Source organism: Rattus rattus, chromosome 7 (genome assembly GCF_011064425.1).
Source record: "Rattus rattus isolate New Zealand chromosome 7, Rrattus_CSIRO_v1, whole genome shotgun sequence".
NCBI classification, from domain to species: domain Eukaryota; kingdom Metazoa; phylum Chordata; class Mammalia; order Rodentia; family Muridae; genus Rattus; species Rattus rattus.
The window spans coordinates 113085453-113112644 of record NC_046160.1 but is presented as its reverse complement, the minus strand read 5'-3'; the positions used below and the strand labels follow the sequence as shown (position 1 = coordinate 113112644).

The window sequence follows — 27192 nt, the reverse complement described above, 5'->3', positions numbered from 1 at the left end:
ACTAATACAACACCAGAACTCTTGAAGTCAAAACACTGTAACCAAAGCAGAGTCAGAATCCATACTATCCACAATGGCAGAGTGATGCATTGAGAGACTTTGCAAAGCTTATCGGAAGGTATTGGTTCCAGTGTACTGGTTGGTTTTCCTCTTTAGTGATAAGAAGCTATTACTTCCTGTGGCTAACTTTTGGCTCATGATATATAAGTAAGTATTGGTGGTCAGGAGTTCCACAAGGTTGCCTAAAGAATAAATTGGCTAGAAAGCATATTTTAAAAAAAATTATTTATTTTTATTTATGTATATATAATATGTGTATGTCACACATGACCACAGAGACCAGAAATGTGTGTCAGAACTCCTGTGACTAGAGTTACAGGCAGCAGTGAGCTATCTGATATAGGGGCTAAGAACTAAACTAGGGTCCTGCAGAAGAGCAGTAAGCTCTTAACCACTAAGAACCTCTCTAGTCTCACACAGGGCACATGCTTTTAACTCATCAGTCTTATCTTCACGTTTCTACCCTGTGATGTCTTGAACAACTTTGTATAGACTTGTTGAACTGTGTTGTGACCATAAAACAGTCTGGTGCTGCTGTTGTTGACAAATGAAGAAAAAGAAGAATCACAGGAAAATCATGAATAGCCTATGACTGAATTTCTGTTACTTTTAAAAATATGTACTGTCTGAGATTGAGAATTAAATGTTTGTTCTTTATTAAGCGACTATTAGTTTTGGTTTCCATTATCTCTAGGTCAATACAATGTCTGGTACAAGTACAAATACGTCCCTCAAAAGCATATGCTGGAGTCCTAAGCTCCGTTACCTATAAACAAGCTTTATGTTAAAATACAATCTTGGCAGAAAAAAAAAATCAAGTTACAAAGAAACTGGAGTGAAATAATGTGGCCTCTAATACAGTATGACTGATGTCCTTATGAGAAGAAACACATGGTAAGAAGATGGCCATGTGACAAAAGAAACACAGATTAAAATAAAATGTGTATAGAGCCAAGAGAAATAAAAAATCATCAAATGCTACAAGAGGCAAGAAGGGATGCTGCCCCATTAAGTTTATTTAGCAGGATGGCTATGACGGCACTTATACTTTATTCTCTAGCATGATGAGGCAATACATATCTGCTATTTCTGTTGTTGTTTTGTAATACTAGAAATTGCCAACCCATGATATTGTATATGCTGTGTTAGCATTCCACTAATGATCTATATATGTCCATCCAAATTTCACCTTTAAGCCATCTGGTTTGTGATATTTTGTTAATACTAGTTAAGAGTCATACATTGAAGCCTATATAAGTAGTTTGACAACATTCTTCATCCATGCTGAGGACAGAACCCAGGGTCTTGTGCTTTCCAGGCAAGTGCTCTACCACTGAGCAACATTGCCAGCCCATCTGACATCTCTTCCACTGAGCTCCATCCCCAAGCCCTTGATCCATCTCTTACTCATCAAACCAACAATTTGTTTAGGCATAGCCATTCTGATGTCATAATATATGATAATTTTGGTTCATAATTTTCCCTCTCCCTAGAAGAACAGAAGTTGTACATGAAACTGATGTTGACAGAAAGGACCTTAGCAATTTTGCAATAGAGGATAATGTGAGAAACATCCTCTATCCTCTACTCTGGAGGACTGTCCCAAAATACAACCAAAGGGCAGGTTTCTGTTTCCTTGGGAAGTATCTTTCAAGAAAATTAGTTGAATAAACAACTGCATAAAGAGCTCTACCACAGAATTTCTATCCTAGGAAGTGTTTAATTTCTTTTTTTTTATTAACTTGAGTATTTCTTATATACATTTCGAGTGTTTAATTTCTTAATTTATTACTACCATGACCCAAGGAATCATGTGCAGACATTTTCTCAGCTGCACATAAAAATTAGAAATATCAATGTATGGTTTAAAATCTTAATTTAACAGCAAAAAATATGTATTTGTTTGTTGTTATGGGGAAGTATTTTATAACATAACCTAAGCTAGTCTTAAACTCATAGCTATATACTCTATCTATTTTACAATAAAAGACTAAATTGTTTTTTTAAACTTAAGCTTGTTTTGATTAATAACATAATACAGAATATCCTGTGGTTCAGCTACTATCTGTGCACACAGCCATGTTAAGAAAACCAAACATGACATCCTTATTAAAATATGTATCACTTAATTTAGATAAGCCCAAGCCTTGTCATCAAATGAGGAAAATCTTATTATTTAGTAATATAAATACATATAAAACTTCCCATTCAAATTTAAAGCAGAGAAGATTCACAGTATACTAACTTGTATACCACTAAATTCCCACGAGTCCAAAGAAAATTTAAGAATATAGAAAGTATATTTTAATGTACCTAAGAGAGAAAAGGCATGTCCAAAGCCCTGGAAACAAAACTGTCCCCATTTTTTTGCTCATAACTCAGGCAATATGAGTATTAAGGAGAGCCAGGTTGCATATTCCAAGTCAATTCTAGAAAGTATTCAAATGAGCTGAAACCCAGGACTAAGAGGGTGGTTTATTAGATGAAGATGACCCTGGCACCTTAAACATCCAGTGTTTTACCACAAACATGAATCTATCTGAAATAAACACTAATATAGTACTAGAAATAGATTGTGATTTGTTCAATTTACAAATGACCTCTTTTTTTTGCCCACAGATAACAATTTTATACAATCAATGTTGAACTACTTTCTAATGTTTTAATAGTATGTGTATAAAACAGGGAATTTTATTGTGACATTTTCATCCATACCTGTAATGTAGCTTAATTAAATTTATACTGATGCCCCATATCCTCTCTCTGTAGTATTCTTAAATCTAGAGTCTATAAATGGGGAAGATCTGAAATATTTGTCTTTCTAAATCTGTACTGTTTCACTTCTGGTTGAACATATTTTCTTATAAATTGCATTACTTCACTCTTTTATATGACTAAATCAAACAACACTGTGTAGACATACCACATTTTTATACATTCATCTATTTATAAATAAGAAAATGTAGAACACATCTATAAATGTTCCCAACGCTGAGCAAATTTTATAGGATGGGTGTTTAATAAAACTTTTTTGAGAAGGGAATCACATTTCATATTATAGACCAGGCTGGCCTCAAATTCATGGCAGTCCTGTCTCAAAACCCTAACTGCTGGGACTACAAGCATGCGTAGTATAATTATTAAATAAAAGATATAGCCAAGACTCAGTAACTGAGAGCTTAAGTACTCAATGAGCATAATCTTTTCTTTTTTTTGAGGGTGAATCTTTCAAGACACTATTTTGCTATACCATCCTGGATGGCTTTCCTGGTACTTGCTCTGTAGGCCCAAATGGCCTCAAACTAAAAGATCCACCAGCCTCTGCTGGGATTAAAGGCGTGCACCACCACACCCAGTGAAAAGGGCATAATCTTGTAAAACGGGTATTTTGGAAAACCTGTAGAAACTGCAGTGATGACGTTTATTATAAAACTGCTTCTTGGGTGGTATCATTGGAAAGATTAATGTTTTTATTCCTAGCAGAAAAACTCAGAAACATCATAGTATTGCTTTCCCAATTTATTACTAGCAATTCGAACGGACTACAGTAAAATAAGATGAGTCCCGCTTTCAAGGCTCCTAGTCAGAAAGGCTAAGGACAGTTTCACTAACCAATATGCTCTGAAACCATAATTCCAAAGTCATGTCTGATCAGCCAATCTATCAAAGCTTCTCCTGGGGATAAGTACCTTAGCCTATGGTAACCATCTGCTTAAAATGTTGTATGGAGAAAGGTAGAATATAAAGGAAAAAGAGTAAGTTGTTTTGAAATGCTTGTGTTGGCTCATTTAAAAAGGATGATAAATCACAAGTGGTTGTCTCACCCAAGAGCACACACAGACAGACCCATGGCTCCATTCGCATATGTAGCAGAGGATGGCCTTGTTGGGCATCAATAGGAGGAGAAGCCCTTGGTCCTGCCAAGGCTTGATGCCCCAGTATAGGGGGATGTCAGGGTGGGGAGGCAGGAGGGAGTAGGTGGGTGAGGGAGCACCCTCATAGAAGCAGGGGGAGGGAGGATGGGATAGCGGTTTTCTGGAGGGGAAACCAGGAAAGTGGATGACATTTAAAATGTAAATAAAAAAATCCAGTAAAAGAAAAAAGTTTAAAAAACAAAAAAACATAAGATAACCTAATATATTAAATTACTACTAGCAATACCACCAATATTTATCATAAGCTTAATGATCCTCTAACTATATTCCTTTTTTTCTTCTCTCACTATGAATTGATGCATAAAACTAGCTCACTTTCTAAGAAACAACCCTATTTCCAACTTAAGTTGATGAGTTAGATATTTTAAGTCTCAAAGGCAAAATCAGTTCATGAAGTATGATTCTCCTTAGAGCAGTAGTTCTCACCTGTGGGTCACAACCCTAGGAATCATATATCATCTATTTACATTATGATTCATAACAGTAGTAAAATGACCTATATGAAGTGGCAACAAAAATAATTTTATGGTCACAGCATTCAGAAGGTTGAGAAGTGCTGCTCTACAGCTAGGTTAATAAGGAGCTCTACAGCATGTGTCTTTGTTCTGTTTATTTACTAGTTGACTTGAGTCCTGAGACTGATGCAAAAACAATTCATCAGGATAGCTAATTCTCACATGTTCTACATTTAAAAACCCTATATATCATTATGCTAATTATTGAATCTTTAGAAAGTCGAGGTACATTTAATATTTATCTAGTTATTTAAAAACAAGTTATCAGCAATGTCCAAATGTGTGAAAGGCTATGCTAAAACCAGTACGTTCAACTGGGTGATGATGGTGCATGCCTTTAATCCCAGCACTCGGGAGGCAGACAGGTGGTTCTCTGTGAGTTTAAGGCCAGTCTGGTCTACAGAGTGAGTTCCAGGACAGTCAGGGCTACACAGAGAAACCCTGTCTCAGGAAAAGAAACAAACACAACATAACAACCAAACCAAGATACAATACAAGGTATTGGTATACAGTAAAAAACTAGGATTGCCATCAATAAAGCTATGTGACATTATAAATCACTATAATATTTACTTTTAGGCACACTGATAATACTCTATCCTAATGAAACAATTGAGATGAAGAAAAAGATTATTTAAGTGGGAAATACTCATTATAAAAATTTTAGTATAGTCCAATTGAAGATGTAGCCTAACTGTGAGAAGTGTGGTAAAATTGTATGTAAAACATGAAGTAGCCACACCGAAAAACACTTGAGAACTACAAAGCACACCTTCATTGTGACTGCAGTCAAAATTACATAAATATGCAAAAGAACAGAGAAAAAGACAATGCAACAAAACACTTTCCTAAAATTAGACTGTATCATCTTTTTCAAAGATAAGGTTTTACATCAAAAAACTGAGACAACTAGAATGCTGCTTTTGCATTAAAAATAAGTAATAAAAGGTCACCAACTTTTACCTTTTTAACAAAATCCCTGCAAATACCTATAATAAAGTTTGAATATAAGGCGTATTCTGTGAAACAGGCTATGTGATCACACTGCAAGGTCCGAGAAGACTCATAGAACTAGTTTGTCTAGCTCAGTCATAGTTTAGATAGTAACTAATTATAAGATCATTTTTGTTCAAAAGATTTGCAAACATTCTGTTCACCACAGTTTGGAAGCTGCTGACTGGATTGAGGCACTCCCAGCGGGTACGGGAGGAAAGGCATCTTAATTACCAGACTCCATGGTCCATAGCTGGTAGTCACTAACGGCACGGTACATTGTCTCTCAGGCGACTCTACTAAGGTTTGCTCAGGAAGCAATGATCTTGTAGATACTGATAAGCAATGCCACAGAGGGCAGGAACCCGCCTCAAGAGAAATTTATTGAAGTACAGTTTTGGAAGACTTTCTACTGCTTACAAAATGAGATTTGATTAAGTCTAAAGAATGATACTAGCAGTTTCTACAAAGGAATCTCTTTTGTAATTGTAACCCTTATGAGAGATAAGTAAATCAAAAGTATTAATGTTTCCCCTTGATATAATTTTAAGATATGTTAAAAATAAAGCATGTATTTTCTTGAAGTCTGGATAGTGAAGAAAAATATATGAATGTGATAGAGAAATGTCTTCACGGGGCAAATATCTAGCATGTGCTTCTCAGAGCTAAAGGCCAGACAAACAATCCCCTGCTGTCTTCTGATAGTACTTGAGTATTAGGAGAGCATTACCTCTGGTCTGAGCACAGCTTTCATGCAGGCTGGACACAGAGGCCCATTTCGGGAGAAATGAAGGGGAAGACGGCGAATGCGATTGCCACAAGTTGGCTCCTCACACATCAACCAGCCCTGGAGAGATAAGAAAGAAAAACCACCATTGACCAACGAAAATAATAAACCCATCTGTTATCAACATTACCAACCTTCCTAAGAGATTACAAAATAATTTAATTACCCACCTCATTGGATATGCCAAGTAGATGTATGCTCTAAAGGCAAAAGTTAGAAAAATCATGGTTGGAGAGATGGCTCAATGGTTAGGCACACTGCCCATTTTCCCAGAAACTATGGTTCAATTCCAGCATCCACATGGCAGTTCACAACCATCTGTAAACTCCAGTTCCAGAAAATCCAACATCCTCTTCTGGTCTCTGTGTGCACTACATATGCTGTATTTACATACATAGCAGGCAAAATATTCCCACACATAAAGTAAAAAAAAAAAGTAAAACCTTAAAGAAAAAACTCAGAGGGATTTCCATAAGGTTCTCCCTTTTCTAAAAAAAAAAAAATATATGTGCCCCCCCCACATCAAAATCTCCCAATAAAAAACTATTATACACAACCTATAAATCAAAGGGTTTGGGTTAAGAGCATCCCACCAAGTGTATAGAAATGAGTGAGCTCCACAATAGCGGAGCGATCACGGCCTACTCACAGAGCTATGCTCAGTTTCTTTAGAAAACAGGTATGTCAGGGGTACTGCTTTTAGGACTTATGGAACTGCTGTAGTGAGGTAACACACTTAATGTACTTGCAAGTGCTCGTGTCATAAAAGAAATGCTTAATACTAGCAAATATTAGACTTAAAATTAAATCAGTTTGTTCTACATGTGTTCTCTTGGAGGCATCAAACTGGTTTCTATGTTTTCAAAGACAACTTGAATAAGCACTAGTTTTCAGAGGTTTGAAGCAGCCATTTGCTTATTTCTCTGGCCTGTAAATATGATGTACCTTTCTTTTTCTTTAGTTAACTCTCCCTTTCCTGTTCTTGAATTTTCTCACGGTGATACAATACAGTAGGTCTATCATTTTAAAATAGCATTGTCTACTATAAAATGTATGTTAAATAGAAAGGAAAGACAAGCTATTGCAGTTGAGGAGATCCCCATTCACACTGAGGCCCTAAGGCTTGTGAGCTTTGGTGATACACACACTGCTACAGAGGCACAGTAAAGCCAAGCAAGGTGAGATGCTGAGGTATATCGGTAAGCAACTAGGGTTTTTATGTTCTTTCACCTCACAGTGTCCATTCCTATAAGGCTCTAAGGGAGATATTGGCTAGCCATAAGGCTTGGGGCATTCTGAGAGATGATAACTTCTGACTTGAAGAATAACCAGAAGTTTGGTCAGTGGGAAAAAAAAAGGAAAAACAACTTGGGCAGAAAGAACAACATATGCCAAAGAATTGAGGCTAGAGTCAGGGGATGGCTTAGTTACAAAAGGAATAAGTAACATGTATAACCCCATTCCTTATCTCCACTTTCAGCAGCTTGTCTTAGCCCCCTGATAGAAGCCATATACCCAGGAGTGTGGCTTAAGTTAGGATACTGTGACCTCCACCCACACCACAGCATTTCCATGTGCTGTCACTCCAAACCTGAGGGATGCCCTCACTCACTGCTCTGACCTCATTCCTCATTTATCACTGTTTCCTGGAAGGAGCTACAAATAAACTCAAAGGAATCCACCAAGAACTAGTTCTTCTAGCTCCATCTATGGCTTTCAAACAAAGCAAAGCATTTGTACAACTTTCCTTTAAACTATAAAAAAGTCATCTTGTCAATATATGCAGAAGATTTAACTCATGACTTCATTCAGTAAATTAAACTGTTTTAAATTGTAATGTGAACTTACCAGGTACAGACTATCAAACAAATTCTTATAAAATTTCTGACATGTAACTAGAGTTTTATTAAATATAATGGGAAACTGCCAAAGGGGCACCAGGCATAGCATTTCAAGAAACTATAATCTAAATATGAAAGCATAGTCTCACAGAGTACCAGCAGCTAAGCATAGAGAAGGGATGTATTTGACACATAAAGCTCTTAACTTAGTCTTAGAAAGCTGTAATTCACTGGATTTTACCATCAACAACAACAAAAAGCAAGTAGGTAACAACTACCATGGCATTCACTTTGCAGATGGGGGTTGCGGGTTTGTGCTATATAGCTCAGCTGTCCGTAAACTCATAATCCCCCAGCCTTAGCCTCGAAAGTAATCAGGATATAAGCAAAGTGTCATCACACCCAGCTCAATATCATGGGTTGAGGCAAGAGATCATTAAGTACCAGAATACAACTTAGTCATTAAATAATAAGTTGGTATTAGTATTATGTATTTTAAGGCAGGTTCTGGCTGGCCTCTAACTCACAGTCGTCCTGGCTATGTCCCCTGAATGCAGAAATTACAGGCATAACACTCGGTCCAGGAATTTGTTTTCTCATCTACAAAATATGATGTTCTAAAAGCTTAAGTCCTTTTCAGAGGTTTTGAACACTTGATTGCATCCCTGCAACACTACACCATGCTTCACCAAGTGAGCTGCCAACCAGAAGATGCTAAGTTGCCGCTTCACCCGTTTTACAAAAGCAAACACCTAACTCAATCTCTGACAGTTACTAACTAAACGTCCTTTCAAATCATATAGAAAACAGATAATATAATTTGTCTAAATTTCCTAGCAGTTATAATTAACATTAAAGAGGTCTTTCTTTCTTTGTCACCTTTCTATTCAGTGCCTGTTTGGGTTTGTTTGTACTTACTATCTGTTAATCTCCCTTTACAAATGACAACAAAACTAGTGCTATTATGCATGAAAATTAAACATGCTGATAACTGTGTGAAGAGAACTGATGGGGAAGAAAAGAGTAAGAGCTGGTAACTCTTCATGTCTCACGGTCTATCTTGATAATTAAGCTTTTGGACACGCATATTTTACACAGAACTCTTTTCTGGGGGAACCAGGCTCAGTGTTTCCAATACATGCTTTGTTTCAGTTCATTTTCACCTAGTACATTTCAGCTAACTTTATTCCATAAAGGAATATTAAAGAAACAATGATAAGTTTAACTTTCAAGGAACACTTGTATTGTAAAAAAATAAATAAATAAATAAATATCACAGACTTTGGGAAAAATCCAAGATGGGGCAAAGTATCCAGTACAAAATCATTATAGTGAATTTTATTTATAAAGAAGCAAATGAAGCTACTAGTATTATGGGACCTTGCTTTAAATGATCATTCACAATGACAAAACTACACTTTTTCATTTTCCCCATGGGATAACATGAACAGTCCAAGAATCTGTTGCCAAGTCAATAGAAGCAGAAATTTGTTTTGAATAAGTTCCTTGGAAGTCCAATCTAAGAAAAGGATTTTTCAAAGAAACTTGTAAAACCAGTATGAGAAGTCTGCATCCAAATATGTTATCTGACTATTGTGTGCAACGCTATATTCAAATTCTTACAACAAATAGGAATAAGGACATTACATTTTCAGTTGCCTGGCTTAATCACGTTCATAAATGAAAGGGTCAGAGGAGGCCAAGTGAGCCTGTCCAATAACAACACAAACACTCAAAGCTCTATCACCTGTTGTTTTATCTCGGCATCACTATTCTTTAAAACCATTGTGCACTAAACTGTTCCAAATACTGATCAGTTTTGATTGCTAAATTCTATTTCTGAGGTCTCAGCTAAAATGACTTCTGTCTGTACATGCCAAAAAGAGATCCTTTTTCACCTGTACTGAGGCATCATTGCTAGTTGCACTTAGAACACAAACTACTTCTCATTTGTGTCATTTGTGTACATCTGTACTTTTGGGATTCAAAGATGCAGAGCTTACTCAGATCTAGAAACGTGGTACAACAGGGGCATGCAAAAACTTATTTCATAAAATTCAAAGACAGAGGGGCACACTTATTAAATGCCATAAGCCCTGGATCTTAAATTCCCATGAATTAAGTATATATAATGGGTTCTTCTACCACCAGCCAGTCACCTATTTTGTCACACTGACTTTTCATCTACAGCCCTGTTAACATCAAACTCACAAAAAATTGCAGATTTTAAGCTGCTCTACTTCGGTAGCCTCTTCCCTGGCTACCCTGAGCCCATTCTCTCCCACACCCACTACAAAAAGAGGTTAAGTATAGTTCGCCAGGGCTGTCCATCCCCTATCACCTCTCCACAGATAGGTAACAAGCTCACAGTCTGACTTTCAAATGTTTACAAGCAAATCCTGGTCACTGCTTTCTCAATTCTCAGCAAATAGTCTTTGCTCCATTGAATTGCTTTTGTCACTATGCTCACGAAACCTTGGTTAGCTTAACCTCAACATTGCATGTCACATAATCCATTCCTAAAATACCCATTGCTTGAATAAAATGTTCATTCTTCCAAACTTTCTCAACCCACTGGGGCTTCTCTTTATTTCATTAGACAATAACCATAGACTGGTTCACACTGTCCCTTAAGCATTTAGTCCCTTCCTAACTGCTCAGCCGTCAAAGAATAATCTGGTTTGAGTTTAGCAGTCTTCTTCCTAGACACTAGCGTACAAACCCACTCCATGAAACACTGTTCTCCCATTTTTGTGGATAATTTTGTGTAAGCCAGCAAACCTACCAAATCTCTCTCTGAACCTAAGTTTCCTCATCTATAAAACAAAAGTAATGCGTATTACTGTTGTTCAGAGGATCAAAGAGAACCTCACAAAATGTTCAGTAAATGCACTGAGGAACATCACTGTTAAGTTACAGCCGAGAATGCATTTTAAAAGTGCACTACAGTTAGTCATGAAATAGAGCCTGGTCATTGTCTAGGGAGTGGCATTACGAAGTAGAGAACTAAACCCAGGTGATATATAATTTTAATTTCAGCATTAAGGAGAAAGGTAGGTGGATCTCTGAGTTTGAGACTAAATTGGGTTACATTGTGAGTCCCAGGCTACTACATAGATATAGAGACAGACAGACAGACAGACAAGGAGAAGGGAAGGGAAAAAAGGGGAGAACTCTAATAATGGATAAATAATAATTAATATTAATAGTGGAACTGCTTTCAAATTGAGTGGAAAATATTAACAAGACTGTGGTCAACGTCAGAGAGAATTTCTTATTTTTCCCAACAAAGCAGTACTTAATATGAAATTTTAGATGGCAGAATAGATGACAAGGGAAGAAGACAGAGTCTTTGCTTTACTTGAGGATTCAGAGATCTTCAAGAGATGGTTCTGCCATGACAGAGCTGTTATAGGGACACAGTCACAGGGCAAGGTCTGTCAGTCTGCGTGCTATTTCATCATCTATCATATCATTATTAGTTTTTATAACACTTACCAACCACCCTTCTTCCTAAACTATTCAGATTCAAAGCACATCAGATTCTCTTTTCATCCAAAAGCATTTATAAAGTTCTGGGGTTCTCTTGTAGGCAACATTTTCTGCCACAGAATTATGCCCAATGCATTAAAAAAGGGGGTCTTCTTCTAGACAGACAGAGTACAGTATGGGCCCACAGCTGCTTTTGAAGAGTGACACAGTATGATTTGGGATTTCCAGGTTTTATATCCATCCATCCATCCATCCATCCATCCATCCATCCATCCATCCATCCATCTATCTATCTATCTATCTATCTATCTATCTATCTATCTATCTATCTATCTATCTCTGACCCACCCTCACACCCAAAACTGGGAAATTTTTCCCTGAGCTCTCCAGGGGAAGTTTTAACAGGAACACAGATTTGCTTTTAAAGTTAAATATCTACACTGCAGCATGCTGATATGCCAAAGAGTGATTATTAAGTCTCAGAGAGGTGCCAGACTAGGAGATGAAAGGGCAAAGGCAAGTAAAATAAATATATAAACTACTTACCAAATTTAATACAAAAATATTTTAAACCAAATTATCAAATAATCAGAAGTAGAAAGTGTTCTCAGTCAATGTAAGAATTTTAAATATTATTAAAATTGATTTTTAAGTTAGAGATCTCTTTAAATGAATAGCCCTGTGTCACTTTGTCCAAGCTATTTGAAACTTATTGATCTTACCATGTATGTAAGGACAGACTCTGTCATCAGTCTGCTGAAAGGATAATGAAGCACTCCCAAACTGTTATGATAGGTTACATGCAAACTGTGCTCCTCATTTAAACACATAGAATAGCACAAGTGGACAAACTCCAACCTCACCAATTGTATATTACATGATAAATTAGCAACCTGGTCTACTTTGCCTCACAACAAATTCAATACCATGGTCTTGCTATTTTAATTTGCAATCAGAGTTTAAACATCAGAAGATGTACCTGAAGTACATCTGTGTAAGCCATCTTCTGCTACAGTGTGAGCACAGAAAGCCAACAATTGGCAGCAATTGTATTTTACTACTATAGGACAATACAAGAACAGTTACAATTGTTGCCATGCTAGTAGCGGGGAAAAATACTTAAAATGACTTTATATGGAAAATTACACTTTAGGTGGAAAAAGTTCAGCGAAGGACATGTATCTCCCTGTATGGGTAGCTAAAAAAACAAACAAACAAAACAACAACAACAACAACAACAACAACAAAAACCCACTCAGTATACTCAAGCTTATTCCATAAAATGCTCTTCCTATTCATTCAACTCAAAAGCAAACTACATTCTTAGGTTATTACAGGTCACAACTAAGTATACAGTACCTTGTTTCAGGAATAATTTTGCTTTGTCTGTCGACTGTCAACAAAGCACAAAGCGCCCATGCAACCAAACCATGTGCTGTGGATGTTAGCAATCTAACAAAATACAAATAATAAGAATACAAGACTTCAGAGCTACCCTGCTTTCACTTTACATGAAAAACTGAAAGCATTTGCTTCTCTCCATCCCATTCATCTCTACTGTATCACGAATCTTTTCATAAAACACTTTATCCCCTTCACGTGATGCTACAAGTGACTTGGGGATGTAATATTCCAACTGTGATGACTGTCTGACTCCCTAACATGGTTATAAATGGACATATCAAGTTAAAGCACATATATAATCATTTCAACATGGAAAAAGAGGAAAAAGTCTCAAATGTAATGACATGGCAAAATGGCTACTCTGGTGCTTACACTAACATTTTAGTGATGAAATGCTAAGAGAAATTGTTAATTATGTCTATCATCATTTCAAGCCATCACTCTTAAAAAATCCATTATAGTTTTGTACTCAAAATAGCAAACTTCGAAAGCAAGCTCAGTGCTTGGTTTTATCACCATGTCCAGAGGGAAAAGACTAGAAAGAACTGCTGCAAAACCTCCAGCTTCGTTTATCTTTGCAAGGTTTCTTTTGTATTTTTTAAAACAAACAAACAGAACCATATTAATTTAAAGATCTAAAAAAACTGTTAGTGATGATAGAAACGTTTATTGGCAAGGACTTTTACTGATATACCTGAAAAATATTCTAAGCATTATATGTTTGGTTGTTGCCAAGATGAATTTGTAGAGAATATGTTCATGGCGAGGGGTGGGGCGATGTTTTTTCCTACTAACACTAAAGTTTTGAAAATGAGTCAATTTAATCACATAAGCAGTTTTAAACAGAAAATGACAGGACATGTTTTGGAAACATTGAATGATTCAACAAATTAACTCTACTCATTAAAAAATGCATAGTCTCTTATGTAATATGATTCTGAATACAGTTCCTTATAATTGATCCCTAAAGGTAGGTAATAAATCAATTTTAAGAGAGACATCTTGTTCTCCAAACCCTCTTGCCTGCCTGGATCCAATGTGAATATGAATCCACCCAGATGTCTCTAGGCAAGTGAAAAAATTAAACCAGAATAGCAGGCACAGTCTTTCACTACAGAATTTTCTTGCTCAAGTGCAGTTAAAAATTCTATCAAGTGTGTGTGTGTGTGTGTGTGTGTGTGTGTGTGTGTGTGTGTGTGTGTGTGTGTATTGGTTAGCATGGCTTAATGAAACATGTCTTTGAATACCAAATAACAAGTGTTAAAACTGAATCATCTATGCAGTTGCCTCATAAAAATCAAAATGGAATTCACAGTATCACCAGGCAATGTTTGTTCATTTAACTTTCATTATTTTTCCTTGAGAATGGTACTAATGAAACTGAATATCTTTCATGGTCTCGAAGGGCCGTCTGAATAGTCTGTAAACAGAACTAAGGGGAGACAAGAGATCTGGCTGAGCCAGGGGGTTGCTAGGTGCTGCAGAATGTAAACCCACAAACTTGTTCAAGTTTGCTTTGCTTTCAAGCCCCTTTCACACACTTCCCAAAGTTTTGAGAACTGAGTTCTCAGGTGGTCACTACACAAAAAGAATCCTTCCCTTCAAATTCATGTTCCACACATGCTCTATGACATTCAAAAGAGATGAAATCCATTTGACCTTTGACTGTAACATGGGAAACTTTGGATACCCGCGATCTAAAACACATATCAAGGTGGAGTCCAGTATTTCAAAAAAGGCATTCCCAATCCTTCATCCAATCTTAACTGAAATAAAGATTTCTTCCGAAGAGGGGGGGAAATGTGATCTCAGCTCAAAAGTTTTGGGGCACAGAAACTCCAAAGCCATGGCAAATACCTCAGTACAGATCGTCACGCTGACAACCCTTTCGGTTTAGCCACTTTCTTCCTCTCTTCTGGCCAGTACCAGGACTGACTGCCCGTGAGGCTTCTCCTAACACCCCCCTCCCCCAGCCTCCTTTTTAAAGTAGCTGATCAGAGATTGTCCAGTAAGAGCACTTTATTAGATCATCAGCCAGAGGGGTTCACAAGTACTGAGAGCAATGGGCTCAAATGCGGCACATCAGTTTTAATAGACCAGGGGCTACTAGTAAACTGCAGATACTGCTGAGAACTTTCCATGCACTGAACTCTTGAAAAAGCACCGTCTCTCCAGCTTAAATGCAGCTGCCTCTTTCAATGCCGCAAATGGGTAAATTTGACAAAAAAGCCACCATTAAGACTACATGAAAGGCTCAAGACAACATCCTTTCAATGCTTTGTACTTCAGTAATCAGATGTACTTACTCACCCCCTCCCCCAAACCCGATCAAGAACTATTTCTGAATGGTAGGAAATAATTCCACTTTGTACATCTTTTAGTTAATCAAGACTTTCTATTCAGCAATTTGACCTTTTGTTCAAAACAGGATTATCAGTTTTTTCGCCAGTTACCAAGGGCGACTCGCATGGTGAACATAATTGCAATAATTTGCAAAACACCATGGCAACCCACATTACAACTAGGTAAATACTGGGCTTTTGTGCTACATTGTTATTTTCAGAGATGCTGAAGTCAAAGAACGAATGACAAATGAACACAAAATTTATATTTGCTTTGTCTCAAAAGAGAAGAAAATTGATAACAAGAATTGGGGGGAAACCGACTACAGCTGTAATTTCTAACTTGATTAATTAGGATGGTAACAGTCCTTAACAGTATATTCAACAAACAGCCCTGACTTCGTCTCTCCACCCACCTCTCTCTATACCACTACCACTGTCCCCCCCCACCCCAGACAAATTTTTTCAGCTTGGAGAACAAACATCCCCCATTTGCTCTTTTCTTCAACTTAATGGAATCCTTAATTGCAGAATATTGTTCTCCTGCTCTTCACGGCAATGAAAACGAGAAAAAGGAGGAGAGTGCCAGGGCAGACAGGGAGCTACAGTCATTTGTTTTCCTGCCTCTTTTGGACACCCCAGGCCCAATGATGAGATGGCATTTTTCTGGTTTCAGCAGCTGTTTCGTAGCAGACAATAAAGTGAAAACTATTTAGCTTTGCACAAAAGCCACTTCTGTCCTCTTGACAACACAAGGTAAGTCTACATGCCGAGATGAAGGTTCACATTAAATGCCAGAACATAAGATGGGAAAATGATGTTAATAATAAAGAACATACATTTTCTTGTAAAGAAATTATCAACTGTGGTACTGTCCAAAAAAAGCTGTTGAAATGTGTGTGTTTGCTATTTATGGAAGATGTTCAGCAATATCACCAATGGTTTGAAAACCACTTTATTCTCACAGAAATCCCAATTCACAAAACAATCTAAAAGATAAACTGACTACTCAGGAATTAATACGAAAATCAAAATAGCATTTTCAGTAGGTAAGCAGTTTTTCATATAGCATTATTATCTTTTCACTAATAAATATGACTGCAAAAGTTAGATTAGAATGTTTTAAAGTCAGATGTGGAGGCAGGTTTGATTTTTTGTAGTAAAGAAGCAGTTTTTTCCCCCTAAGAGGCATGCATTCCACTATAATGCCCCCTTTTTTGGTAAATTATCAAAACTGATTTTCTCTTGCAAAATGTAGTATTCAAGGACAAGAAAAAGAAATACACACAGCAAGGGCTTACAGATCCCACTGCCGAGATCCCTAGAGATAAGCAGCTGCAGACGCATTCTGAACACAGCCCAGCTCGCTCTCCTTCATCCACTGCCTCCTAATGAGGAGGCACCAATCGAGAGGCTCTGGAAAGATCTGCATATTCCCCTAACTTTTGAAAAATCAAATGAATAGGATACTAGAATGGGTCTATTCTTACTTTGTCAAGGCTGAAAAATCTCCACACACCTAAGATTTAGCTTGGAGAAATCACAATGTCTTCAGAATATGCCTTGGAAATCAGAGGTACTGTAATTTTTATTTTATTTTATTTTATTTTTATTTTTTGGAGGACTAGAAATCAAAACGATGGCACACACTACAACCTTTTCAAGCAGGGATCATCTTATATTTTGAAAATATGCATTTTATATTCTTGATTAGTTATAAATTCATGGTATCTCTATAAAATGCACCCTACAGCAAAAGTCTAAATATTAAGAGAAAATGTTCCCTTTAATATCAAATGACAAAAGAGGCAAACAAGCCTTTTGTAATTTCTGATCAAATAAAACTGATAGATGATAAACTAGGCATAAAATCCCTGTAACACCTAAGTCCTTTAAGAATCCCATAGGTACAAATAAAATACGTTATAATCTGTCTAGAATCCCTTCACTTGTAATAACTACCTAGTTTACCTGCCTTCTCCCCAACCTTTAATAGTCCCTCCTCCAGTGTTTTTTTGCTTCCCTTCTTGACATTGATTTGTTTAGGGCTAAAAGGCACGATGACAGCTAGCCTCCTATAACTTTAATAGATTACTCAAATCCCTAAATCAGAAATTAGAAAGACCTAGCACGTAGATTACGTTTCTTCTTCAGTCCCCATGACCCCTATAAGATGGTAGCTTGCAGCTAACAGGAAACCTGCCTGAAATACCACATCCAACGTCTTGCTGTTCAGTTTGAAACTCTGGCGGCACACTGGAATTCCCCAAAGGAGCATTAACACAGGTGGCTGGGCACCATCTCCATGGCTTCTGATTGAGGGCTGGGGTGGGGCCTGAGAATCAGCATCTTTAACAGGTCTCCAGATGATACTGCTGCTGCTGATTTGGAGAACTTACTTTGAGGATCACCAGTGCCATTCAGAATGGGGTACTGGGTTTTTTAAAACTGAGTGATGCTAATATGCAGTCAGGGTTGAGAATCACTGCTCTGCATTACTCTCATTTTTCTCTCTGCTGTTTAAGATGATTTTCTGAACAATGCACTTTATTAACAGAATTATACTTAGGAATAGTCTCTCTCAATTTCCTTCTCATTCAATATTTACTTTTTTTTCCTCTCCACATACTGCTTATGTGGCTATTCTAACTCTCTCAAGTTCTCCAGACACTGTCTGAATTAGCAAAGCCTCAAATCAGACTTAATTCTACCAATAGAATAGACTGATTCTAAATGGTTCATACCAAGTGTGTAGTTCAGTAGCAATTTGACGAAAGCAACAAAGATATCCTCTAAATATATCCTCTAAATATGTATCTAAAATATGAAATGTACTCCTCTAAGAATAAAAGTAGTTAAAGGAGGCTTTTAAAATACAGTGTCTATGAGAAGTGACCACAATTTCCATTTTTGACAGGTAACATGAAATCATGTATTTTAGCCCTAAATTTGAAAGGTGGAAGAGACTTTGGAGCTCTACCCTAATCCTTTACACCTAAGGGAAATAAAACTTCCTAAAAGTCAACTCCTCGCACTGATTTGTGGACTGCACGTGCAGCCCAATGTTCTTTTCTTTACACTTTCTAACATGACGCTCAATATGTCATGCCGTTCAGTGCTGCACACAGCTCCTGAACACTGTAATGTGGCTGCTCCAAAATCAGATGTGATGCAAGGGTAAAACTACGGCCTCCTGATATTTCTAAGTATGCATTATAGACAGAAATAAAATGGATATATTGTATCAAGTTTAGAAATTATATATACACATATTAGCATATATTAATAATCCTTGTTTTTAAAAAAAAATAAATGGGGACTGGAAATATAGCACAATGGATAGAATACTCGCCCACTATTCAAGAAGCCAAGAGTTCAATACCCAGGACTGAATAAAGTGGGGATGCATGGGACTCTATTTCAAAAAATAAAAATAAAAAAGAGACCATTACAAGAGTGTTAAATACACTGCTGTAAAGCCTGCCTTTTTACCATATAAAGGTAGTACCCTGTAAGTCCACATAGATTTGCCCAAGAGTTGCTTTTTCCTTCCTCTAGCTCAGTTTTCCCTACTAGGGGGTTCTCCTTTTTCTCCCTGATTTGAAAGGGTACTTTTCTTTTCAGATAGGAAACGGTTTGTTTAACCTCACAGTTTCATGAAGAGAAAAGGAAGACTTTATATATGAAGAAAATCAGGCCTTGTTTGTTACTGCATTGTTTGTTGCTCATCATTTTTTTAATATAAATGCACCACAGAAATTCTGTTCCTGAAGATTTTATGTATATGGGTATTTTACTACATGTATCTTGGTGTCTAGTGCTGTGAAAGCCAGAGGAGGGCATCAGATCTCCTGGAATTAGAGTTACAGTTAGGAGGTGTCATATGAGTGCTGGGATCTCTAGAACCTAAGTTCTCTAGACATCCAGTGCTCTTAGCCACTGAGTCATCTCTCCAGTCAATATAAATTCTTCTAAATTTATGGTCAAATTTACTGATGGTTTCCTCTTTTTTTGGAGTCTGATTTTTTTATTATTTCAGAGTGTTCTCAAGTAGCGCTCAAAGGATTTTGAGTCGTCAAACTCCTCCATGATACTACAATTGATACATGCTACTGTCTATTTGCTCACACCCAAGAATGAGCTCTAAGGTAAACTACGAACACTGAGCCAATGTCCACACATTCATACATTCACATACTCATGATGGATAGACCACTAAAACAGATGTTGGGAGGATAAGCATGTGAGGAGCTGGAAATCTAGGAAAATAATCTGTTGTGATCCTGAAACTATTTTACATAGTCATCTGTTTTGAAAGACTTCTCAAGGTTAGTACATCTTTATCACATCCTTCTGTGCCCTGAAGGAGAAGAACATTCAACTATACATTTTCCAGATGATTTTTATCTAGTGGTATGAGCCATCCTCTTATAAACTATTAGTTTCAATTTTGAATTTATTTCTTAATTCTTCTACAGCAATTCTATTCAAATCATTAAATACTCATGGTAAAAAAAAATAATCACCCTGTACTCCTATGGTAGTTTACATAAGTATTATTGTTTAAATTTTGAACAAAATATATACAAAAACTGTGATTTTTTTTTAAATCTAAGGAATTGTAACAGGTAAACTTATAATATTTAATAGGTAAACTTATAAAATATGCAGTTCAAATTAACCAAGAATGCATTTTTAAATTTTTTAAAATCTTCTAAGTCCTTCTATATTTTAAAGTTTACTTTACATTAAGCATTTAAATATATTCTTTGACACTTCATATTCTTAGTCATTTGTATACACTAAATTTCTTCTGGTACACTTTCTAATTGGTGATTGTATAGCTCAAAAGCAACTATATGTAATTAATTTTAAAACTAGCATTCTTTCTTTAAAGATTTATTTATTTATTTATTTATTTATTTATTTATTTATTGCTTGCATATGTATGAGTACACTGTAGCTGTGTTCAGACACACCAGAAGAGGGCATGGGATCCCATTACAGATGGTTGTGAGCCACCATGTGGTTGCTGGGATTTGAACTCCGGATCCCTGGATGAGCAGTCAGTGCTCTTAAACCACTGAGCCATCTTGTAAAGTCCTATAATAATTTTGTCTTTTATGATAAATTTCACAGGGTTTTCCAAGTTTACAGCAATCTGCAAGTAATGCCTTTATTCTTTCCCTTCCAATTTTTAAAATATATTTCTTGTTCTTATGATGGTTAGCTTTTGACAACTCGATACGATTGCTCACCATTTCTACTGGGGTGCCCCTCTAGCCAATTTCACAAGAATCTTCACTTGTAGACCCATGAATTAATTCATAGATGGATTTTTGTGCTGACAAAAGGTAATTTGATTAAGATCATTACGGAGCCTGTAAAGATCTTTGTATCAAAGTGCCTAAAATAAACTTGCCGCTGAATTCAGTTTAAGGACATTAAATGGCTAATTCAAAACTAAAATATTTCCTTTGACAGGTAGAGATTCAGTACTCTAAAGAGCTCCTATGCTCAGTATGGGTTGAATGTAAATTCAGCATTGTCATTCAATCACACCTCTTAACTCAGTCTGAAAATATAGCGAAACAATACAATATAATGTGACAGGAGTGGTTTCAGTTGGGGGAATCCACACACTTCTTTCAAGCAGAGGAATGCTACAACAGACTAGATGGTAAAGGTTGTTCAGGTTTGCTTAAGGAAAACAAATCTCTAGTTTTACAACATATTGTTATTTTGCCACAGCACCCTACGGTGTCTTAAAATTCACTACAGAGCTCAAACTGGGTGAATTTTAAACCTCCTGCCTCAGTCTTCCAAGTGCCGAAATTACAGATATACACTACCTTGCCAAGCACAAAATAATCTCATTACCCAACTATTATTAAATCAGACTTTAATGTTACTGTATCAGACTTTTTTAGGTTACTGAAAATGTTCTATATGATACTATGGGATGAATGTGTATAGCAGTGTACCCTAATATACAGTTCATAGGTCAGACCATATAAATATAGATTTGTTATAGATGCCCATTATAAAGCCTTACCCTAGTCGTGGAATCAGACTCTCTGGGTAAGATACCCAGCAATCTGTTTTATGAAGTTTTTCAAAGTTTGTGATGAATAACCCTGTATTCATATAAAAAAGGTTTAGTAAGAGCTCTTTAAAGCACTGAATCTCTAACTGTCACAGGAAAGCAAACTACTATCAAGAACACTCTAGCAAGCTGTGAAACACAGAAACCAAGGAAGAGGGCTAGACTGATGGGAGCAAATGTGTTATATATGTATAAGTGCATAAATACAAATAGTATGCTCAGTTGACACATCCTGACATTGTGTTCAATGTTACTACTCTCAAACCAACGATTAAATAGAATTTCGAATTTACATTCTTTCAATTTCTAATTTGGAAGAAAAGCAAATCTTCCATTTTGGGATGTTTTCACATGTACGTGAAACAAATTCAAAGAAAATCAATTTGCTTTACCTCCCCAGATGTTTTGACCTTGCTTAGAATGTTGTAAGTAGCGTCTGAACGTACTTCCCATTTTACTCATCGAGAGCAAGGCTGTCGCGCTTCACCTAGGTGGAAAGGTTTTAGACATGCCAGTTCAGTTGCTAACGTTCTGCCCACTTCTGATTTGACTCGGAAGCTTAAGGACTGCTTCTTGAACAAGATTCACTTCAGCTTCTCATTTGATGTGTTATATAATAAAACTAAAGAATTTAACTTTCTTCTTTTAAGCACTGTCACTGAGTGTATAGTGAAGAAAGCAGAAAATGGGATTGGAGTAGGTCACTAATTTCCTAAAAACAGAGAAGTCTACCTAACCAACCCTACTTCCTAGGCACACTCTTGAGATGTGTGAAGTCCTATGGGTTCACACACTACGAAGGTCTATATTAAAGCACAACCTGAACTGTTGATCCGGAGGGTTCACTTTGAGACTGGGAATTGTAAGAAGTTGAACATGACGTCAAGAGCAAGAGGTTCAAACATACATAAGGAGGGTGGTGTTGAAAATGGAGAAGAAAACAGAAAGGAAGTCAGCAGCCAGCTTCTAGACCCTGACAGGCTCCCTGAGCTTTGAGCTTCTATAGCCTAGTAGAGTCTCCGAGACACTGCCAGGGCTGGAAAAAATAGGCTTTTGTTCTTTGATAGAATTTAGCTCTGTGATATTAAGAGTAATTCAGATGGCCAATCTGCAGCTTCCTTAGGCTATGAGAGGTAAGAGCTCCAAAGCCATCAATGCCTTCCTTCACCATGTGTTACCAGAGACAAGTTAAAAAAACCAAGCAGCACACTGGAAAGAGCAGTTTCTGGTACTTCCCTCACCTTACTGTAGCAGTGGTCCTGTGCTTTGGGGCAAACTCCTCACTCTGTCAGTCTCTGGGGATATTCCCAAGACGAGAGCCCTGACTCTTCTATGGAATAATAATGAGTTCAGCATATACGACTACTATTGGCTTCAACTGCTCGTGTAAACAAGTACAATTCCCTCATACACAAACTCATCTTCTCTCCTGATACAATACACTGTAGGATACATGGGTTTTATTCTCTAAGGTGCATGCATGTGTGTGCACATTTTACTCAGATTGACTACTGGTAACCTGAGAATTTTAATGCGCTGCTTGTTACTCAGAAAATGGAAAACAATGTGACTACCTTCTCTATGTCCCTTCATAACAAAACTCAGTGATGATTACATCAATTAAATACTGAAGATTTATCCAGCATGTATGGCCTGTTGGTAGTGAAAGTTAAAGTTTCAGTAGTAGTATATTTTTAGAAAGATGATGCTAAAAGGTTCTTCTTAACCCCCATCACTCAGTTTCCTATGAGTTACTAGGCTTCCTACTAGAAATGAAGAAATCAGATCATTGCTCATTTGTCCCTTCTAAGGGCTTCTCAAAGTTCATGGCTTTGGGAAGTAATAGCATGGCCCAAGGTTCAAATCTTGGAATATTTTTTAATTTTGCTATAAAATGACACAGAAATCTTGTCACTACCTCAGCAGTTTATTAAGTACGTTTAATAAGTTCTGTCTGAAAGCTCCAGAACAATCTAGCACGTCTTCTATGATGACAGAGGAATGAAACACAGCACACCTTTCCACTAAACAACCAAGGCAAGTCCTCTCATTTGGCCATTAAGGGGAGCTCAGCATTATTTAACCTTTCCCCTAGCATGAACAACATTAAAAACACTTCACTTATGAACTTAGCAAACAAAAAGTATGCTTGACGTGGAAATGCCACAGAGAACTACCATTATGCCATAATTCAACTTTGAGTTATTCAATGCAACCCAAGGGGTAGCTTTTGTATAGTACAAAATATGAAACTCCACATTTCTGAAAGGTCATGGGAACACTAGGAGATAAGAAAGTGAATTAGCGAAAAATGAATTCAGTGAAGATTTTTACATTAGAAGCCAAAGTTAATACAATTTCTTACTAACAAGGTACTATCGATCACTAGAAATGAAAAGTTAGCGTTAAAATAACTTGCTATGTCTTTTATGTACCTGTTTAGATTTCTCCCTTCACAAAGCAGATAAAAGGTTCCCCTTTCTCTCTGTGCTTATAATTTGCTGTTTGCCTTAAAGAAGTAATTTCTTGAAAATGTACCTCCCTAGTTAATAAAAAAACTCAACTCCAAAAAAGTAGAATCTAAGAGCTGAAAAGATATAGCTTGATATTAAATTATATTTGTTTCTATTAAAACAACTTTCAAGTTCAGTACAAATGTTACAGTAAATCACTTCTTTAAAAAAAAGATCACAAATGTGTTTTTTATAAAAATCCAATCCCAAACATTTTAAAGGTTTTTTTTATTTAAATAAAAACAAAGAAAGACATTTCAAGCAGAAAACTAGCATAGCCTCTCTGAAGACTACATTAAAGCTCAAGTCTAAAGAGAAGCAAAAGGAAAATGAAGTCCTTATGCTAATGCAAGGTAGGCAGGGAACGTGGAACAAATCAGTCTAGAAATCTGAAGAACTCTAGATCAAAAGGAGATCTAGTCATAGACTGTTTCTAAATTAAAACTCTTCATGAAATTAATACAATTTAAAAACTCCACTATAATTAATACAAAATAGAACAGTCTCCTGCATTTAAAATATCCATTAACTTGAAAACAAGGAAATAGTAGTCACTTTATTGCCCAATAATCTACACAAATACTAAAAAATTATCAAGCTTTCAAAGATTCATGATAAATCTGAGTTAAAATGTTTAACTGTTCTAAATTAAACCACTTGCACAAATTCAAGAAACAAAATCAAATTTACTGATGCTATAAACTATGAAACATTAAATTAACTGCTCAAAATATTTTTCTTTAGTTTCATACTCAAACAATTAGGTAACAATCTACATCAATGCTCTAAATCAGACAAAAATTATTTTATCCTTGGAGTAACATATTTGGAAAAATCTTTTAACAAGTCCATTTTAAAATAAAAAGCATAAAGGAAAAAATCTTAATATGCAGTTTGGTAAAGTTCGAGTCAGCCTTTGAACAACACGTTTACCTATCCAGTAAAGCTTGTGTTAATGCGATGTAAGAGTTTGGCAAATTCAACTTTAATGGAGCATAAAAGTGCTTTTGCTTGAAAGTGAGATCATTTTTAAAAATTCAAAGCATGATCACTTTCTCTTTTTTCATAGAACAATCTGATACAAGCAGCAAAGCTTAAATAAACTAGAAACATTTCAAATGATCCATAAAGGATTAATAAGCACCGCAGGAAGTCCTATAGGCTCAGCGTATACATTTTCTAGCCACCCCCCCTTCCCAGATGGGCATGATATGAAATTCTAAACAGAAGTCAAGTTTCAAAGTCTCTAAATGTTAAAGGGCTGCTATGTCAGGGTGAAAGGTCGTAACTAAGGACTCTCTAATTTGAAATGGATCAAATTCCAGTGACACTTGGATTGAATCATGCAAGCCTAAACATTCAATTAAAAAGGTCTTCTTGCTGATGGTAATAGCCAGTGGTCAGAAGCAAAACTCAGGCAAAAGGAGTAGCAGCGAGCTACAGGCCACTAATATAACAAGGAGTAGCAGCGAGCTACAGGCCACTAATATAACAAGAACAAAATGACAGCTATTATTTTGGCAGAGATAATCTATGCTGAAACACAAAACACAAATGCACACAATTTCTTTCAATACAATTTTCTTGTCTTCCCACTGACTTCTGTGATTACCACAGAAAGCAGGGTTCTAAACACATTTCTCAATTGAATCCTCAATCAATACTAGTGAAAAATTAAGATGGAGGATACGGGGAATGCATTATAGCATTAGTAAATGCTGGCAAAATGTACTGAACTTATCAATATGCGGAGAAGTAGGCAAGAAGAAACCTTAGACACCTAAAACGGATCATATTGTTGTCACCCCAAAGCTCAGTAATATTGCCTGTGACCATCAATCTGAAATTCTTTTCATACTTAGATGAGACAATCTTACTTCTTAATCTATGCATCTATTATTTGAGAATAAACATATCCCATAAAATTCAGTTTTAATAGAATGTGTAAACACTTTCTTTTCTTTTTATCTTTTATTGAATATTTTTTATTTACATTTCGAATGTTATCCCTTTTCCTGCTTTCCCCTCTCGAAAGCACCTATCCCATTCCCCCTCCTCCTACTTCTATGAGGATGTTCTCTCACCCACCCACCCATTCCCGCCTCCCCACCCTGACATCCTCCTACACTGGGGCATCAAGCCTTCACAGGACCAAGGGCTTCTCATCCCATTGATACCCAACAAGGCCATCCTCTGCTACATATTCAGCTGGGACCAAGGTTCTGTCCATGTGTACTCTTTGGTTGGTGGTTTAGTCCCTGGGAGCTCTGGCAGGGAAGGGGGTCCCAGGATCCCAGGAAACAACTTTATTTTCTATAAGATACAATGCTAGCTTTCCCTTACCTATAGACAAATTAACAACTCAGCACTAGGCTTGAAAGGGAAGTCAGTAAGAACATGACATTTTAGTGAGCACCCTAGTTTATTCATGAAACTCTCAAAGAGAGGGAAAAATTCCTTATATTTTATATATACTCTAGAATATGCATTATTCTGAAATTGGCATTTTATTAGTTCACTGACAGAAACACATATTATTCTTGCTTTGACAATGAGATTTACTTTCTAAAAATGAAATGTAAATAAGCAAGAAAAGTCATATTTTAAAATACCAGTAAATACTAGGACTAGTAAGAGAAAAATATTTAAACACAGAAAAGAATTTGTTTCAAGCACTGTCTTAGGTTAGAACACAACTGTCAACAGCTGATATTCTGATGTGTTAGCCCTCTCTGAGAACAGAGAGGGTCCTTACTAAGACTTTGGCTATTTTGTTGCTAATTCACACCATCTATAGCAAATGAGTAAAAGAAAAGAAGCAGAATCAATTCAGACATCCACAGTCACAAATTCAATCAACAACTCAATATCTCTTTAATTCTTTTAACTTTCTATAAATGGATAGACCAAGATGCAAAATGTCATTTCTTTATGGAACAAGTTTTTTTTTAAAGCTTATATGGGCTTTGGCTTTGAAATTATATTTCAGCTGAACAAATTATCCTTCCAACATCAACCGATTTTCTTCCTGTAAGGTTCAAATTCCTTATTTATGAGGCACCACCTTAAAGGTACTGTAAGAGTTGAATGGCACCATGTACATAGAAGTGTTAACAAAGTATTTGAATGATGGCTTAAAAATATTTATTTTTTCTTTCTTCTGCTCTCCAGAATTCTTCAATGTTAAACTGAGTAAATGATTTG

General features: G+C 36.5%; 1 protein-coding gene across 1 annotated transcript in view; it reads right to left on the bottom strand.

Annotated features, from left to right (window-relative positions):
* LOC116906184 (DNA polymerase alpha catalytic subunit-like) overlaps positions 1-27192 on the bottom strand; it is a 182562-nt gene that overhangs the window by 98387 nt on the left and 56983 nt on the right. Inside the window, exon 10 of the mRNA XM_032909150.1 lies at positions 6234-6350. The gene's annotated coding sequence lies outside the window, so the exon portion shown is untranslated. The remainder of the gene's footprint in view (positions 1-6233; positions 6351-27192) is intronic.